Source organism: Astyanax mexicanus, chromosome 4 (genome assembly GCF_023375975.1).
Source record: "Astyanax mexicanus isolate ESR-SI-001 chromosome 4, AstMex3_surface, whole genome shotgun sequence".
NCBI classification, from domain to species: Eukaryota; Metazoa; Chordata; class Actinopteri; order Characiformes; family Acestrorhamphidae; genus Astyanax; species Astyanax mexicanus.
In genome coordinates this window covers 35294132-35309082 of record NC_064411.1, presented here as the reverse complement: position 1 = coordinate 35309082, position 14951 = coordinate 35294132, and the positions used below count along the sequence as shown (strand labels likewise).

General features: G+C 38.7%; 1 protein-coding gene across 4 annotated transcripts in view; it reads left to right on the top strand.

Annotated features, from left to right (window-relative positions):
• Window positions 1-14951, top strand: part of dlgap1a (discs, large (Drosophila) homolog-associated protein 1a) — a 189030-nt gene that overhangs the window by 72700 nt on the left and 101379 nt on the right. The gene's annotated exons all lie outside the window — the stretch shown is intronic.

Genomic DNA, 14951 nt, shown 5'->3' with positions numbered 1-14951 from the left:
CCCACACACATTTTCAGGCAGGGATGGGTTTGGTAAAGTTGCTGGCTACATAACATTATGACCACCTCCATTTTTCTTTTAGCTCCTTTGATATATATATATATCAATTTTGGACACTTTTATTTCTGTTCGTATTTCTATTTATTCTGCTCTCTCTGTTAGGCATGTTAGTTTTACACATTCTACAAATATGTATTAAATATACAATAATGAAACAATAAAGGGTAAACTTCTCATTTTTTTGAGGATTTTGTTACAGGCCATAGATGGTTTATACTATAACTATATATTATTAACCTAGGTCATTATTTTCATTGTTTGTTCTTAAACAAATCGATATTTTAATCAATTAAAATGGGAAAACTGGGAAAAAAGGTATTGTCGTGATTCTGGCCTCCCACACACATTTTCAGTCAGGCATAGATTTGGTGAACATTATGAGCACCTCCTTGTTTTTACACCCATTATCCATTTTTATTTTAGCTCCATTGATATATATATATATGTATGTATGTATTGGACACTTTGTACTTTGTATTTTTAATCAATTAAAATGAGGAAACTGGGGAACTGGCCTCCCACACATATTTTCAATCAAGGATGGGTTTGGTGATGTTGTTGGCAACATAACATTATGACCACCTCCTTGTTTTTACACCCATTTTACAATTTTCTTTCAGCTCCATTGATGAAGTAATAAAAGGTAAACTTTTCAATTTGGCAGGATTTTGTTAAATGCTATAGATGGTTTGAACGACTATATATTATTAACCTAGTGCACTATTTTTATTGTTTAGCCTTGTAAAAAAAAGTATTGCTGTGATTCTGGCCATTCACACAGATTTTTAGTCAGGGATGGGTTTGATGATGTGTGTGTAACATTATGACCTCCTTCTTGTTTTTCACCCATTATTCACTCTGTACAGTCTGTATTTATAGATCTATGAATGCTGGAGCTGAAAAAATGGAAAATGGCTATAGAAACAAGGAGTAATAACAGCATGACACTGATACCACCACCTTGTTTCTGTAATCTTTTAAACTGGTTTCAGTGTGTTGATTGATGCTTGCTTAACCAATAACCTAACCAATGACCAGATGTGTCAAGTAATGAAGTACAGCTATTTTGTTACCTTACTTATGCAGAAATTCTGCTTATCTACTTTTTTTTTTACTTTTTCTCCTTACATTTAAAAAAAATAGCCTTGTTCCTCCTGTTTCATTTTAGCTATTTTTTTTAGTCCTGCTTCTCATCGTTCAAACAAACTTTTAGAAATATTGGACCTAAGTTTTTGTCTTTAATGGCATTTTTTCTTTAGGTAGTTTTGAAACCAGTACTTTTACACTTTTACTTACACCCTAGTATCTATACTTTGCCATTGACTTAACTATCAAGTTGTGTGGCTTTCTGCTTTTTCTCATAAAACAAAAAAAATTCTAAAGTATTGATATCTTGGCAAAAGAAAACACAGGTGCGCCTCTGACTGAATACAACCAACATCAACTGTGAGACGTTAATTGCTATCTTGGCAGTGAATTGTCAACAGTTGCGTTCATACAAACCCAGCGTCTTCTTCAAACATGCAGCAGTGCACAAACCCATAGCGCATGCCAGTTAGCAGCTATGCAAACAAATAAACAAATAAACGAGTGTAAACCAGCATATCAGATTCCCCTGCTGGGTAACGTTGGACACGTCCAGGTAGCTGTGCACCTGGAATAGCAATTTTCTAATGTCAAAGCACACCCGCCTCTTACTGGTACATCCAAAACACATTCATGATTAATTAAGATGTTTGCATGTTTTCAGCTGTGCAAGGCATACTTTTCCCGTCGTTACGATAGTAAAGACACACTGACATGCCCTAAACCAAGCTGCATGGTGCACGGTTGACTTATTTCCTGTACATATGGCCCATACAGTATGTATTTTGTGTACAGAGCGTCCGCTGAGCTGCTCTTTCACCTTGTTTTCTGAGCTCCGAGGCTCTGTAGCTCTGTAGGCTAATGCTCTGCCTTTGATGGCATGCAGATGAAGGGATGTGAGGCTTTAGCTGGCTAATCCAGCAGTCACAGCTGATGGGTGTGAAGATGAGAATGTGAGCCGGATGCCTAGGGGGCAGGGGGTCCCAATATCACTGACAAGGAGAGAAGCAAATTGAGCTGCTCTCTGTGTGTCATCGTCCTGAAAGCAGCACAAAGGGAGCGTTAGCGTTAGCCAGAACGCTGCGCCAACGCTAGCAGGCTGTGAATGATGTATAGGAACTGTTTAGGGGAAAAAATAACGTCTAGGGAATGTCTTACCTAAGGATGTAGTCGGTCTGGGTCGACATATTTGGTTTGTGACAGCTGCTTCTGTGTATTTATGCTGTAGCTGTGAGGCTAATGTAGCTAGCTAACAAGTCGATAAAAGTACTGACAAGAGTCAAGCTTAAATATGCCTGCTAGCTAAATCTGTTTTTAGCCTGTTTTATAGCTATTAAATCCATGTTTAGAGATAACTGTGTGTCGGACAGTGTCAAAAACCTTATGAGAAAGTCTGAAATAAGCAAGTGTTATGCTCCTCCCCTTTTGTTTAGGAGTGAGAGAAAAAGAAGAGAAAATAAACAGGAAGGAAAAAGGCAGTATATAAATATTAGGCTATACAATGATACAACGATAGAACTGGTAATTCTGGTAATTGATATCTGAACAAGCTGGTTCATGCTTAAGTGCAAAATTCATTATTGAAAGTACTTACATCTTCCTTATCTACTGACCTGCCACGGTACAGATCCCTCCTTCAGGTGAAGTCTGCTGGCTAACCTGTCGTGTACAGTCTTAGGTTCTTAACCAGCAAACTTGAATTTACCTTTCTTCAAATACCAAAACATGCAAAAAGTGAATATTGGCTTATATATCATCCTGAAGTAATAGGAAAATGTTTTTTTTTACTGAACAAATTTTGGAAGTAGTTCATAAACCTTTTTTTATTTGAGTTTTCAGGTTTGATACATTTAACTAGCTGCTAGTTGTTTTTACAGTTGTTACAGAATTTTACAGAATGCAGAATTAACCAATAGAAATGCTTATCCTGTGAATTTGCCTTTTTGTAGATACAGTCTAGTATGATAATTCTGAGAAATTCTGAGATTCTGGCATCACTGAAATTCTGAGCAGAGTAACATTTCCACAGTAAAGCTTTTGGTAGCTTCTTTTTATCTTTGACAGTCTGAAGCTGAACAACAGAATTGCAGGCACTTGAGTCTTTTATGGGGGCCCGAAGAACCCCATTAAAACTGAAGGCAACAACAGGAGGATGTGAGATTAATCAGTCTTCTGCACATTCCCAAGCAGTGGAATTAGTCAAACTGACTCCTTACAAAAGCATCACAGCTCTTGTTGCTATGGGGAATAGATGAATATTTATGAGCGTATAATAGACGCAATATTTAAAGGACATGTTTCCTAGACTTACTTAGGATTTTGCTTGTTTGATTTTTCCATTTCTATTGGTTTTATTGGTTTATACGCTGCAGATTTATCCTGATTTAAAATAATGCCACAAATACTACTGTCACAAAGTAAAACGAACACAAAATACAGAATCACACTGAATTAAAATGAATGTACAGCAATTACTACACACACTGCAGATTCATACAAAAAAAAATCCACTGTAATTAACTATCTGACTATTAAAACTACAGAATTCCACATTTAATTCCAAAAGGGAAGTCAAAAGAATGTGTAAACATTAGGTACATTTTCTTATTTTCTTACATTATCAGGTTTCAAACCCACAACCCCCTGATGTCAGGGTCAGGTTTCCTTTTTCCAAGGGGTTACCCTGCACCTTTTCATTTTTCAAGAAATCTTTTTTTTTAGGAGAATATGCTGTTCACTCATTGGCCAAAAAAAAAATAAATAAAAAAAACTAAATGCACCTAGAAGTTATTTGTTTGAATCGAATGAAACTTCATGGGCCCTTATTTATCGATATATAGACGATCAGTCAACCGTGCAAAGCTTAGTTTAATGTAGGGCATGTCAGTGTGTCTTTGCTATTGTAACAATGGGAAAAGTACACTTTCACAGCTAGAACGTGCAGGTCAGCATCCTCTGGTGAAATGCACAAAGCTCTGCACTGTTAAGATACCAACGTGCCAAAGTCAAGAGTGCACCTGCCTCTTAAAGGGAATGACAACTGGCACACTGATTGTTTTTTTTTTTTTTTGTTTTTTTTTGTGCTGTGAAAGGTGTATATTTTTGCAACCTCCTGATACCAAACACACCTACATACCCTAAATCAAGCACAATTGCCTGTTGCACTATAGATCACTAAAATAGGGCCACCTTTAGTCATTAACATATCAGCGTGAGACATAACTGTATGCCTAATTTTACAGCGATGAGGGTGGATTATTTTATTTATACATCCTGTATTTGTAGATTCGAGAACAGTTGTGTGATCTATATCTCATGTGTGACTGTGAAAGCACATGTGCCGCAACGGTGTAAAGGGACAAGGCTATGCCTCGCATGTCTCAGAGTAGGGTTGCATGGTATTGGAACTATTTTACTTTGCAAATGTTCTTTTTCTGGCAACATATATCGCAGTATTAAACAATGCAGGGCTCATGATGAAAACCAGAGGAAAACAGTAAAACAACAGCAATCGGCCCTTTAATCAAGCATTTAAATGGCTTTTAAAAGATTGTGCTTCTCAGGCAGGAGCTGCCTGTCACTCACACAGACACAGAGACAGCGCTGTGTATCTGCTTCTTGTGTCAAGAATCGAAACGTTGCAACATGACGTGTTTGATGTCATTGCCATAACTGACATCGCACGTCCCGCGATGACGATGCTTAAACGATGTAGCGTGCAGCCCCATCTCAGAGCGCTGTTGTATAGATCGAGGACAGCAAAGCATCGTGGGAAAGGACAGACGCAGCTCAAGTCCTGCAGTCCTGCTGCTGCAGTGAAGAGATAGCAGAGTTTACACACCAGGCAAAAGCCCGGGAGGTGGCTCCTTAGGGGACAAGCTATGGTGTGGAATGGAAGGAATGATGGTGATGATGTTCTGGGTTTGAGATGTGTGTGTGCGTGAGGGTGTGTGTGTGTATAAATGAGTGTGTATGTGTGTGTTGAGTTAAGATGGACAGATACAGTAGAAGCCTTCAGTCTGCTTCACTCTGTTAATTAACAGCCTTGCGAGCTCCCAGGCAGGATTTACTCAAATACGCACAGTAGTGTAAGACCTAGCGTTTTTTCCCCCTTCCCCCACTTCAGTTTTCCTTCTTCTCCAGCATGACTTAACCTCTCTTCACACACGCATTCACACACACACACACACACACACACACCACCCCCCAACCCTCTGGCTCTCTCTCTCTCTCTCTTTCTCTCTCATTGCTCAGTGGGCAGTGTTCCACAGTCATGGTATGTGTACTTCTTATGGAAATGCGCCGCAAGGCGATTAGCCTTTCTTTTTTTTTCAGGACCTTGGAGAGCTCCTCAGTGAAACACCGTATCACAAGTACACATGTGCACACACCCATATGTTCTCAGCACAATAGAAGCTCTGCATGATACAGAATACTGTATGTGTACCAATTTAAAATAAGACTGCCTTTATAAAGGGTTTATAAATGGTTTACAATTAGTTTATTAATAGTTACTTTTTAGGTTGTAAATGCCTTAAAAATCACGAATAATCAGTTATAACACATACGTAGAAATAGCAAAAAAATTGATGGCTGTGGGTTCACTATTTGGCAAACGACAAGTAATTGTTGCCTTTTCTACGTATTTCTACGTGTTATAACTGATTATTAATGATTTTTAAGGCATTTACAACCTCACTAGTACCCATTAATAAACTCATTGTAAACCATTTATAAGCCTTTTATAAAGGTAGTCTTATTTTAAAGTGGTACCACTGTATGAAGGTCTTGTTATCTTTCTTTGGTACTTGACAATTATACAAAAAAATTAACATACAAAACAAGGAACCAGTTATAGATCTATAAATGTGTGTAAATATTAGCGCTGCAATTAGTCGACATAATCGACATCAACTATAAAAAAATAAAATAAAATTGTTGACGTGTCATTAATGTGGGATGGAGCGGACTACACCTCCTGGGAGGGATAATGTGTCTCTAAAAATTGTAAACACACCAGATAAGGGACAAGACAACACCCACACTCACTGTACATCAGCTCATTATACATTTAAACACATTCTCAGCATTTAAATCCCACATATTGTGTGGATTATGTTGTCACTGGATTGATTAAGAGAAAGCACAGAGCAAGTTAACTCGAGCTGCAGCCAGGGTTGCCAGGTCCAGCAAAACAATGTTTTTAAATCCCACCCCAGAAGCTTAAACTAGTGCAATATCTACTGTTACAGCCACGGACAGTCACAAAACACAGTACATTTTTATTTTGAATGGTTTGCAATGAAAGCTTTTTGGCAGCCAAAATATATATCTATAAAAGTAAAAAAAAAAAAAAAAACGCAAACCTGACAACTGGGGTTACAGAGGCAATTCAAAAGAGCACTATACAAAGGGAAATATCAATACTAAAAGAAGTGAATACAAATAGATAACGAAAAATATAGATGTAATGAATGGACTTAATAGATTAGAGTACCTATTTATTTTCCTCTCAGTAAAATTATTACAAAAAACCTTGTCAAATTCACAGTAATACTGACTATTAATTTTTACGTCTTCGGCAGGTTGCTAGTTTGAATCCTGGTTATGCACCTTGCCATCAGCTGCCAGAGCCCTGAGAGAGCACAATTGGCCTTGCTCAAGCCTAATATTTTTGTATCATGTGTTTTAAGAAAATATGATGAAACCTAAGCATAACTGTCGAGCACCACTCTAACTGATGTCAGCGTGTTGGTTGCTATGGTATTTTAATCGGTTGCTGCGTAGTTTTGTTGTCACTTCCATATGATAGTTGCTACATTGCTGTTATATGGATGCTGTATATTTTTAATGTGGTCACTTGTGGTCGTTGCTGTAGCATTCCTCTGGTGGTTGCTAGGATGTTGCTGGGTGGTTGCTGTGATATCCCACAAGGCTGTAAAGATGATGCAAATAAAAGAAAATAAAAGCATTATAAAACAAGCACACAATCCAGACTGAGCATTCCAGTGTTGGTTTGAGGTTTCGAAAACTGCAGGACTTTCAATAATAATAATTAAAACAATTAAAACAATTGTGTTCATTTATGAGAATGGCAGAAATGAATCACTTCTGGATTACAGACTGTAAAGAACCCCTTTCTGTTCAGTATTGTAGTTTCCAGGGCATAATTTAAAGCGCTCTAAGAGCAGCATTCACTTTGCATCAAATGCCGTCCCTCCTGTTTCCTTCCGAGGATGATTTATGTCCCGGGTGATTTTTCTCTCCTGCCTGACGATGCTTTAATTTGCACAGCGTGAGGTCCTTTACTGTCGACACGTTTATGTTTATGCCAGCTGTCCAAGCCTTTACTCCCTTCCCCCTGTTTTATTAACCTCCTGCTTTATAAGAAGCACCTCACCTCAGATCCTCCTCCGTGCTGCTCGGCGCCCGAAAATAACCAACATCTTCAAACAGCAATAGAGCAGCGCGGCTCTTTTGAAAGGCAGATTGAGGCGAGCTCTGACTGAGGAAGATTCGTTTTCTCCATCATTACACCTGACCTACAAATATGCGGGCTGGCGTGTGTGAATCACGCTGGTGCCCGCAGACGTACAGTGACGACACGTTGATGTTCGACGCAGCGGAATGAGATCCGGGACCTTTGTGAAGTGCGCTTTGTTCAAACTCAGGTGGAAACAAGCCTTAATTTACAGGTGAAAATATCGAATGTACCTGGTGAATACAGTGACATAAAATGCTCACATTTTTCATATTATCAAACAAACTATATTATCAGACAATATAACCTAAGTAAATATAAAAAGCACTTTTTAAATGATGATTCCATTTATTAAGGGAAACAACTTAACTGTGATTAATCACATTTTTGGAAAGCTGAGTACTGATTACTGCCAGACCTGTAGAATCAAGAAATCAAATATCAATAGAACCTCTCTGACAACATGAAGCAGATAAAAGATCTCAAAAAGCAACACATTATACCTCAATATGAAGACATTTAAAAAACAGATGAGAAAAACAGTCATTCATCATCTTTCAGTCTGGAACTAAAGGTTACAAAGTCATTTCTAAGGCTTTGGGACTCCATAGAACCACAGTGAGAGCTGTTATTCACTAATGGAAAAAACGTGGAACACTGGTGAACCTTCCCAGGAGTGGCTGGCTAATAAATATTCCTCTAAAAGGGCATGGACAACTCATCTATGAGGTCCCAAAAGAACCCAGAACAGCATTTAAAAAACTGCAGGTCTCACTTGCCTCAGTTAAGGTCAGTATTAATGATTCAATAATAAGAAAGAAACTGGATGAAAATGTTCTCCATAGGAGAGTTGCAAGGTAAATATCACTGCTGACCAAAAAGAACAAAAAGGTCTGTCTTACATTTACAAAAAAACATCTTGCTGATCTCCAGGACTTTTGGTAAATATTCTTTGGACTGATGTGACAAATATGGAACTTTTTGGAAGATGTGTGTCTCTTTACATTTAGCATAAAACTAACACATAATAAAAAAAAGAACATTATACTGAATGTATAAAACATGGTGGTGGTAGTGTGAGGATCTGGGGCTGCTTTCCTGTTTCAGGTCCTGAAAAACTTGCTGTAATAGATGGAATCAGGAATTCTGCTGTTTTCCAGACAGTTCTGAAGGAGAATGTCCGGCCATCTGTTCGTGACCTCAAGCTCAGGTGTACTTGGGTTCTGCAGCAGGACAATGATTCAAAACACACAGACAAATTCACAAACAACCTCTGAATGACTTAAAAAAAATAAAAACAAAGGTTTTGAAGGAGTGACCTAGTCAAAGTCTGATTGAGATGCTGTGGATGAGCTTAAACAGGACGTTCATGCTGGAAAAACCTCAGATGTGTCTGAATGAAAACAATTCTGTAAAGAAGATTTTGGGCCAAAATTCCTCAACAGAGATGTGGAAGACTCATTATTAGTTATCGCTAAAGCTTAATTGCGGTTGTTGTCGCCAAGACTGACACAACCAAGGTTTTAGGTTTAGGGGCATTTTTTTACCCAGGGCTAGATTGGATGTGTGAAGTTGCCAAACATTCATTTAAAGCAATCCAGACAGTTCTCATACAGTATTTCCCCAATGGTGGAACAAACCACCTTCCACTACCAGATCAGGAGCTTCTCTCGCTATCTTTCTTTAAGAGACTCCTGAAGACAGAGCTCTTCAAAGAGCACCTACTCTCCTAACACCTCTAACAAACTAACTTACTATTTCTAACCTCATTCCCTACTTTCTCTCCTTTTCCTCCTCTATTCCACTATTATCCTTTTTGCCTTGGAGATCTACGTCCTCTGTTGCTAATGTACCTCATTATTAGTAAGTCACTTTGGATAAAAGTGTCCAAAAATGCAATGCAATGCAGTGTAATGTAAATTAACTTTTGACGACAGCCTCCACGCGGCCTCCCCTGTAGTCAGTGAGAAATGGGCAAGACGTACTAATGGAACTAATGTCGCTGAAGAACCGTCGAGCTGGCAGACCATGGTACCAGCCTAGGTCAAGACCAAGGCAAAGAACACCTGACCTCGCCGACACCAATAAAAGACCTTCCACATCACCTATGGACCTCACTGAACCGTCTACGCACTGGGGTCGGGCGCTTCAAGTCATCCTTTAAGAAGTGGGGCTTGACGGATAGTAGAGCACGCGAGTGTGGCAAACCTAAAGAGACTGCCGAACATATAATTACTGCCTGCCCCCTATTTAGCCCACCCTCAGTATCTGGCCTATTTGATTTGGACCCAGAGACAAGGGTCTGGCTGCATGACACTGAATTGGCCATCTGATGGTGTACGAAAGAAAATACAAAAGAAAATAAATGAACTTTTTTCTGAAATAAGAGAATTACACACAGTGAAAAAGACAGTGCACAACACTGTGCGAGATACGAAAAGTGTGAAATACCCTATAGTCTGTTTCTAATCTGCTAATCTGTTTGTCCAGGGCAAAGAGGTATTTATTTGTATTAAGTATGTGGTGAATCTGTAGACTCGTGTAACCGCTTTCTCTTCAGGGGTTGTTTTCTTAGGTTTTTAGTTCATGTCTAACATTATTCATGCTAATCACACAAACCCTCCAGTCCTCAGAGTCGTCTAACTCAAGGCAGTCAGCGTTTAAGACGAGACGTTTGCACTGGGAGAATCTGAAAAAGTGCGGCCGTTTGATATTTGTTTGTGGTTTGTTATTGTTTGTGTAGACTGTAGAGTATGCAAGTACAAGCGAGTGAGGGAGAAAAGAAAGACAGAGAGAGAGAGAGAAAGAGAAGTGAACCACATTAATGAATCTGTTTTGGCCCGAGGAAACAGCTTCATGAGGAACACTCGTAACTGATCTTTCCGCATGTTGTTCTGGAGGGCTGCCAGGACCCTTCCCCTGCTACAACAGAGCGAGAGCAACGGAAGACGACGACTCGCGATTCACCCTGCTTTCGCTTACCTACTCGTCTAACCTTCGGGAGTTCACTGTCTGCTTTTATAGCAGCGTTGCAAGGCAATACTTAGTGTAGTTTTACATCGAGACTCTGTACAGGGCGGGTATTTCCGCAGGTACGTCCAGCTGAAATGGGAATAGAAAAGGTCTTTAAAAAAAAAGACTTTCAAGGACATCAAGTATAAGAGTCTGTAGAGTCTGTAGTGCAAATCATGTGAAATAAGAATGAAAATGAATAAAAATCTACCTTCTGTGATGGAATTCGAACTGTGAAATTGAAGGAATGGAAGAGTGCCAATGGTTCTTATACGTTTTTTATAGGGAAGACGTCCTTCCAGCAGCTACAGCCACCCAGAGTCACCCTTATTTATCGTATTAAGTACGATGAGGTTGAGACTGCATGGAATCGCAGTATATACAGCTCTGGAAAAAAAAATACGAGAGTACTTCAGTTTCTGAATCAGTTTCTCTGATTTTGGTATTTATATATTTTTTTCTATGTTTGAGTACAATTAACACACTACAAACAATATTTCACCCAAATTCCAAATAAAAATATTTTCATTTAGAGCATTTATTTTCAGAAAATGAGAAATGGCTGAAATAACAAAAAATAAATATGAAAACAAGTTCATATTCAAGTTTTAAGAGTTCAGAAATCAATATTTTCATGCATCTTGTCATGTTCTCCTCCACCAGTCTTACACACTGCTTTTGGATAACTTTATGCCTTTACTCCTGGTGCCAAAATTCTAACAGTTCAGCTTGGTTTGATGGCTTGTGATCATCCATCTTCCTCTTGATTATATTCCAGATGTTTTCATTTATTTGGTAAAATCAAAGAAACTTATCATTTTTAAGTGGTCTCTTATTATTTTTTTTGTTTCCAGAGCTGTAAATTGGTCATGAAGTGTTACCACAGGGAATGGCTTTGTTGGCTTGGGAATGCCCAAACCTGTACAAGATGTGTGGTGTTAATTTGTGAGTGAGACTGAACGCTGGCCAGCATGCTCATGGCAAGGCAGCATGAATTATTATATCTGGAGTTCTGGACGCAGCTGCTCGACTATAAAAACCCATACCTGATGAAGCTCTATGTGTAGGTAGTAAGGTAGTTATATACAGGGGTTGGACAATGAAACTGAAACTCCTAGTTTTAGACCACAATAATTTATTGTCCCGACAGACAGTTCTGGTTGAAACAGGAGAGCTGAGGTGCACATTGAATTCTGCCGTGATTTGATCAGCCGTGGTTTTATGTTTTTTGGATACAATCCGGGTTAGCACCCGGACATCCCTTTCAGACAGCTTCCTCTTACAGCGTCCACAGTTAATCCTGTTGGATGTGGTTAGTCATTCTTGGTGTTATGCTGACATTACCCTGGATACTGTGGCTCTTGATACGTCACTAAGACTTGCTGTCTTGGTCACAGATGCGCCAGCAAGACATGCCCCAACAATTTGTCCTCTTTTGAACTCTGGTACATCACCCATAATGCTGTGCGCATTGCAATATTTTGAGCAGAACTGTGCTCTTACCCTGCTAATTGAACCTTCACACTCTGCTCTTACTGGTGCAATAATTTGCAATTAATGAAGATTGGACACCAGGCTGCTCCAATTTAGCCATGAAACCTCCCACACTACAATGACAGGTGTTTCAGTTTCATTGTCCAACCCCTGTATGTAGGGGACTGAGGTGGGGAGGGTTGCATTTAGTTGTTTAGTTTTTTTAGTTAGGAAAGAAAGTCAAGTAAATCAAGGAGGTGTATAGTGTGATGTATTCCATGAGATGATGAAACTTTCAGGTATGGAGAGGCTTGGTGCTGCTGGACATTACTCAGATGCTCATTGTGCTCTTTTATCAGGTGAGCTAACAGAGTGAGTAGGTGGTGGTGTCTGTTTTTGTCTGGCAAGTAGACACTGTCTGCAGATCTGAATCACTGGGTCCTTGGTGATTTGAGGCAATCATTCATGAATATGGTCTGACCTTATTTAACTCTGTCCACTCTCCATGTTCTAGGACTTCTCTTTTGCAGAACAACCTAATATATTTCTGGCTTTTATTGATATTGTGAGAAACACCTTTCATTTTAATTTATCCAATGTCTGTTGCATTGTTCATATTACCAGATTGGAATGCGTCAAATCTGAGTTTTTTCCATGTGTGAATGACAAATACATTCTTTTCAAATTAGATTTGACTCACTTTTTTTGTGTTTACATTGAAAGTCTCTTAAATTAGATCAGATTGTTTTGCTTTAGTCAGATCTTGCTTGTTCAATGTATCTGTCTATAACATATCTGTGCCTGAAAAGCTCCAGAGCTTTCTGTCAGCTGTCCTAAACTAAAATCATTTATAACAAAATATGAATATATGCAGCTCTGGAACAAAATGAGACCACTTAAAAATGATGAATTTCTTTGATTTTACCAAATTTTAACCTCTGGAATATAATCAAGAGGAAGATGGATGATCACAAGCCATCAAACCAAGCTGAACTGCTTTAATTTTTGCACCAGGAGTAAAGGCATAAAGTTATCCAAAAGCAGTGTGTAAGACTGGTGGAGGAGAACATGCTAAGGTGCATGAAAACTGTTATTAAGAACCAGAGTTATTCCACCAGATATTGATTTATAAATAGGAACTTGTTTTTTTTTTTGCATTATTTGAGGTCTGAAAGCTCTGCATCTTTTTTGTTATTTCATCCATTTCTCATTTTCTGCAAATAAATGCTCTAAAATTTGGGAGAAATTAGTTTATAGAATAAAACACAATGTTCATTTTACTCAAATTTACACCTATAAATAGCAAATTGATTCAGAAACTGAAGTGGTCTCTTCATTTTTTCCAGAGCTGTATTTAATGTTTCAGTTGTGTTTATTATATATTAACCAGCAAGGAAAATAAAACGGTACAGTGAAAAAGGTATAGAGCTTTCAAACCTTTAATAACGCAAAGAAAACAAATTCATATTCATAAAGTTTAAGAGTTCCGAAATTAATATTTGGTGGAATAACTCTGGTTTTTAATCACAGTATTCATTTATCTTGGCATGTTCTCCTCCACCAGTATTACACACTGCTTTTGGGTGACATTAATCCACTCCTGGCACAAAAATCAAGCAGTTCAGCTTTATTTGATGGCTTGAGACCATCCATCTTACATCTTTCATGATCACATTCAGAGGTTTTTCAGTTGGGTTCAGGTCTGAATGGTACATGTTTATTTTGTTATAGCATATTTATAGCTATATATGCATTTATATAACCAGGATATGTTAGTAGTCCATACATGATGCTATATTCTACTGAAAATTAATAGAATAAAAAGAGAATTTGGGGGGAATTTAAAATGAGAAATCTTTTTTTTCCGGTGAAGGTAGGGGGATGCTGCAGCTGTTAATGCTGCAGCAAGTCGTCCCTTCAGGAGTTGATCCGCCCCCACAGTTCGCCCCCCTACCCCCCCTCCCTCCAGTTTCCCCTCAGGCCGAATCCAGCAGCCCCACTTTCACTACAGCACAGCAGGCAGAGGCGCCACATCTGTAGTTCCAAGACTCAAGAAGAAAAAGAAGAAATATGTTCCCCCATTTTATCTCTTGTAGCACCTCTTTCTCTATCTCTCTCTTAATCTTTTTCGTTGTATGTCTGTCTCTCTTCCTCTAGCTCTCTCTCTCTCTTTTCTTATGTCTGTCTGTCTTTCCCTAGTCTCTCTCTCCATCTCTCTCTCTCTCCATCTTTCTCTCTCGCGCGCTCTCTAGCCCACGCTTAGTGCAGGATGAGTTGAATCATGGGATTGAGTGGGTGGGAAATGTGCTGCTTCTCTCTCTCTCTATATATCTCACACACAAACACACACAAAACTCACACACTCTGACGTATCAATTAATTTATAATGCTTTATTTCCGTGTTTGTCAGGTGCACAGATTTTCCCAGGCAATGCAGAATGTGATCAATAATGCAGATCTTATAGATGCAGGTTTATAGATTATAGATTATAAGATAGGTATGTGTAGAAGAATAGGGCGAATAGGACATGACAGTGTTACATCACTATAAACAGGTAACTGTAGAAGCAGAGCATTTATTTTGTGAGTAAATAATGAAATCCTGGAACATTGTGCAGCCAGTGTGTTTCTGTGGTTTCAGTGTTTATCTGGTAACGTGTTGGGTTTCTATGGAGTTCAGGCTTAATAATTAATGTTTTTTGTGGTATTAGGGTTTCTATGGTGTCCAGTGTTTATGTGGTTTCTAGGGTTTCCAGTGTTTATGTGGTATCCAGTGTGTTTATGTGGTAAATGTGTTTCTGTAGAGTGCAAAGTTCCTAGACTAGAGTTCAGGCTTTCT